At 39.2% G+C, this 5,033-nt stretch overlaps 1 non-coding gene across 1 annotated transcript; it reads right to left on the minus strand.

The window, feature by feature from the left end:
• Nucleotides 1-700: 700 nt before the first annotated feature.
• LOC128292114 (small nucleolar RNA R71) lies at nt 701-807 on the minus strand. The gene has a single exon (XR_008282099.1). It is a non-coding gene; the product is annotated as a small nucleolar RNA R71 (small nucleolar RNA).
• Nucleotides 808-5,033: the final 4,226 nt, after the last annotated feature.

Genomic DNA, 5,033 nt, shown 5'->3' on the forward strand with positions numbered 1-5,033 from the left:
TGCACATTTTTTCGTCGTTCCAAGTTTTTGGCGTCGTTTTTGGGGAACTGTTTTAAAAAGTCATTATTTGTGAATTTGTTAGTTTAACATCTTGTTTTATTTTTCTATTTAATTTTTAACTTAATTAATTTTTCTGTGATTATTTCAAGTGTTGATGAGTATTGACCTGATTATTGACTTACTCCCTATAGACCCTGAGATAGAACGAAACTTTCGACAGCGAAGAAGACAAGTGAACCAGAGAAGGACTGAAGGAATGAATTTTGAGAATATGAATCAAGGAAATGGAGCAAACCTTGATCAAAATCCTATCCTTATTGCTGATGATAGGGATAGAGCCTTGAGACAGTATGCAATGCCTGTTTTTAATGATCTTAATCTGGGTATTAGGAGACCTGAAATCAAGGCACAACAATTTGAGCTGAAGCCAGTCATGTTCCAGATGCTTCAAACAGTTGGCCAATTTAGTGGAATGCCTACAGAAGATCTTTATCTTCATTTAAGACTATTTATAGAGGTGAGTGACTCTTTCAAATTAGCTGGAGTTTTCGGAGATGCATTACGATTGAAGTTGTTCCTGTACTCACTAAAGGATAGAGCTCGAGCCTGGTTGAATTCATTTCCAACAAACTCAATTTCTACATGGCAAAAGTTAGCCGAAAGATTCCTCATGAAGTATTTCCCGCCTAGTAAGAATGCTAAGTTGAGGAACGAGATCGTTGCTTTCCAACAAATGGATGATGAGCCCTTGTATGAGGCATGGGAACGATACAAAGAGCTATTATAGAAATGCCCTCATCATGGAATCCAACATTGCATCCAACTTGAGACATTTTATAATGGTCTTAATGGTCACATGAGGATGGTAGTGGACGCTTCTACTAATGGTGCTCTCCTTTCTAAGTCATATAATGAGGCTTACAAAATCATCGAGAGGATTGCCAGTAACAATTATCAATGGCCAACCAATTGAGCCGCATCAGGAAGACGAGTCGCTGGAATACATGAAGTGGACGCTCTCACTTCATTCGCATCTCAGGTATCTTCAATATCCTCAATGCTTAAGAATCTTACCACTAATGGGTCAACAGTTTTGCAGCCCAACCACCTTACTAATTTGAGAGTATAGCCTGTGTTTATTATGGGGAGGGACATTTGTTCAAAGAATGTCCATCAAACCCTAAATCCGTATATTACATGGGTAACCAGAACCAAAATCGAGGAAGGCAAAGACTGCAATCCAACTTCTATAACCCATCGTGGCAAAACCACCCGAATTTTTCCTGGAGCAACCAAGGGGCTGGAACCAGAAACAACTATGCTCAACCTAGACCGACTCAACCGCCTAGTTTTTCCCAACAAGCTTAGAAACCAGCTCAGGCTGAATCATCCAATAGCTTAGAGAATTTATTAAAGGCATACATAGTAAAAAAACAATGCCACTCTAAGGAATTTGGAGAATCAAGTGGGCCAGCTGGCTACTGAACTCAGGAACCGACCACAAGGTGCTTTACCTAGTGATACGGAGAATTCGAGGAATTTGGGGAAGGAGCATTGCAAAGCGTTGACATTGAAGAGTGGAAAGATAGTAGAGCCCAACACTATCAAAGCTGAAAAGGAGCCGGCTGATGCTTAAGACTCAAACGAAGTTCAACTGAGTGCTGAAATTCCAGATGCACAAGAACCAGAATCTAAAAAACCCGACAAGGTAATTCCAGAACCAGCTAATTCTGATCAACTAACAACTCCGTTAGATTGAGAATTGCCACAGAAAATAAATCAACCAATTCCAGTAAAGAAACCACCACCACCCTACCCTCAAAGACTTCAAAAGCAGAAGCAGGAAATTCAATTCAAGAAATTTCTAGATGTACTCAAGCAACTTCACATCAAAATCACATTAGTTGAAGCACTTGAAAAAATGCCAAACTACGTCAAGTTTATGAAGGATATCCTATCCAAAAAATGAAGACTTAGAGAATTTGAGACAATAGCTCTGACAAAGGAATGCAGCGCATATATTCAAGGCAAACTACCCCCAAAGCTAAAGGATCCTAAATGTTTTACCATACCTTGAAACATTGGAGCAACATATTGTGGTAAGGCTTTATGTGAATTAGGAGCGAGTATTAACTTGATGCCTATGTCAATATTTAAAAAGTTGGGGATAGGTGAAGTTAGACCTACTACGGTTACACTTCAGCTAGCAGATCGATCCTTAGCACATTTAGAAGGAAAAATCGATGACGTATTGTTAGTGTAGATAAATTTATCTTCCTTACTAATTTTGTTATCCTAGACTTTGAAGGATACAAAGAAGTGTCGATTATCCTAGGAAGACCGTTCTTAGCAACCGAAAGGGCCCTTATTGATGTGCAGAAGGGCGAGCTTACAATGCGTATTCAGGATGACCAGGTAACATTTAATGTTTTTAAGCCTATGCGATTTCTTGACACAATTGATGATTATTCTACAGTATCTGACTTAGAGGATTCATTAGTGGAAAAGGAGCTCAACTATGTTGAGGATCCGTTGGAACAAATTTTGACATCAAATCCTCCAAATGATGAAGATGAGGATGAATACTTAGCTTTGTTAGAAGCTAATCAAAGGGGATTTAAGCCGCAATCCTGCTTTCAATCTTTAGAGTTAGAGAAGAGGGAGTATGTCCAACGAAAAGCATCAATCGAGGAACCACCTAAATTAGAACTCAAGGTATTACCTTCACATTTAAAATATGTTTATTTAGGTAATGCTTCTACTTTGCCTTTGATTGTTTCAGCAGAATTAACTACTGAGCAAGAAGAGAAACTCATCTTAGTGTTGAAATAATTCAATAAGGCTATCGGATGGACCATAGCCGTTATCTGTGGTATTAGTCCATCTGTATGCATGCATAAGATTATCCTGGAAGATGGGGAAAAAGGGACAATTGATGGACAACGAAGACTAAACCCCATTATGAAGGACGTGGTGAAAATGGAGATTATCAAGTGGTTTGATACGGGTATCATTTATCCCATCTCAGATGGTTTGTGGGTAAGCCTGGTCCACTGCGTGCCAAAAAAGAGAGGTATCACCGTCGTAGAGAATGAGAATAACGAGTTGATACCAACTAGAACAGTTATGGGATGGAGGATTTGCATTGATTATTGGAAACTGAACAAGGCGACTAAGAAAGATCACTTTCCTTTGCCATTCTTGGATCAGATGTTGGATAGACTCGAAAGGCGAGACTATTACTATTTTCTCGATGGATACTCGGGGTATAATCAGATTACAGTAGCACCAAAAGATCAGCACAAGACAATGTTCACCTGCCCGTACGGTACATTTGCATTTAGAAGCATGCCATTTGGTTTATGTAATGCACCTGTTACATTTCAAAGATATATGATGTCTATTTTTACTGACATGGTTGAGAAGTACTTGGAAGTTTTTATGCATGACTTTTCAGTATTCAGTGATACTTATGATGATTGCTTAGCGAATCTAGCTAAGGGACTAAGGCGATGCGAAAAACGAACCTAGTACTTAACTGGGAAAAGTGCCATTTCATGGTATGAGAAGGAATTGTTCTAGGGCCTCAGATAACGAGACATGGAATCGAGGTAGATAAAGCAAAGGTAGATGTTATCGAGAAACTCACACCTCCAACATCTATAAAGGGTGTTAGGAGCTTTTTGGGCCACGCAGGGTTTTATCGAAGATTTATCGAGGACTTTTCCAAAATTACTAAACCCTTATGCAAATTATTGGAGAAGGACACGACGTTCAAGTTCGATGATGAATGCTTAAAGGCTTTTAAATATTTGAAGAGTCGATTAGTTACGGCACCCATAATCATCATACTAGACTGGGATTTTCCATTTGAATTAATGTGTGATGCAAGCGACTTCACAATTGGGGCTGTCATGGACCGGCGAATGAACAAAGTTTTTCATCCCATCTATTATGCAAGCTGGACTCTTACAGGAGCTCAATTGAACTATACGATAACAAAAAAAGAGATACTTGCGATTGTATTTGCTTTTGACAAGTTTCGATCTTATCTTGTAGGTACAAAAGTAACTGTTTATACAGACCACTCGGTAATTAAGCACTTACTTGCCAAGAAAAATGCTAAGCTCAGACTGATCCGGTGGGTGCTTCTACTTTAAGAGTTCAATTTAGAAATTCAAAATCGGAAGGGAGTAGAAAACCAAGTAGCAGATCACTTGTCCAGATTGGAGCCACAAGAAGGGAATTCACCTAGTATACCAATTCAGGAAACATTTCCAGATGAACACATACTGAAGGTAAGTCATGTCCATAGTAACCCTTAGTTTGCTGGTATTGCTAACTATTTAGCTTATGGTTTGATACCAATCGATAAGACGTATCAACAAAGGAGAAAGTTCTTTCACGATGTGAAGTACTATTTCTGGGAAGAGCCATATTTGTTTAAAAAGTGTGCAGATCAGATGATTAGGAGATGCGAGGCAGAAGATGAAGTACAAAAGATCTTATACCATTGTCACTCAACTCCGAATGGAGGACATTTCGGAGGTACTCGTATGACGGCCAAAGTATTGCAAGCCGGATTCTTTTGGCCAACACAATTCAAGGATGCATATGCGTACGTAAAGAGCTGTGACTGATGTCAAAGAGTCAGAAATGTCACCAACAGAAATGAAATGCCTCGAACAAACATCATTGAAGTAGAATTGTTCGATGTATGGGGTATCGACTTTCTTGGTCCTTTCCCTCCGTCTTTTGGTCACAAGTATCTATTGGTAGCAGTAAATTATGTGTCCAAGTGGGTCGAGGCTGAAGCTTATCCGACAAACGATGCTAGGGTTATAATTAAGTTCTTGTAAAAACACGTGTTCACAAGTTTGGAACCCCAAGAGCTATCATTAGTGATGAAGGGTCCTACTTTTTAAACAAGTAGTTAAAATGGTTATTAGACAAGCATGGAGTGAAACACAAGGTTGCAACAGCTTACCATCCGCAGACAAATGGGCAAGCTGAACTAGCAAATAAGGAAATCA

Source organism: Gossypium arboreum, chromosome 4, assembly GCF_025698485.1.
Source record: "Gossypium arboreum isolate Shixiya-1 chromosome 4, ASM2569848v2, whole genome shotgun sequence".
NCBI classification, from domain to species: Eukaryota; Viridiplantae; Streptophyta; class Magnoliopsida; order Malvales; family Malvaceae; genus Gossypium; species Gossypium arboreum.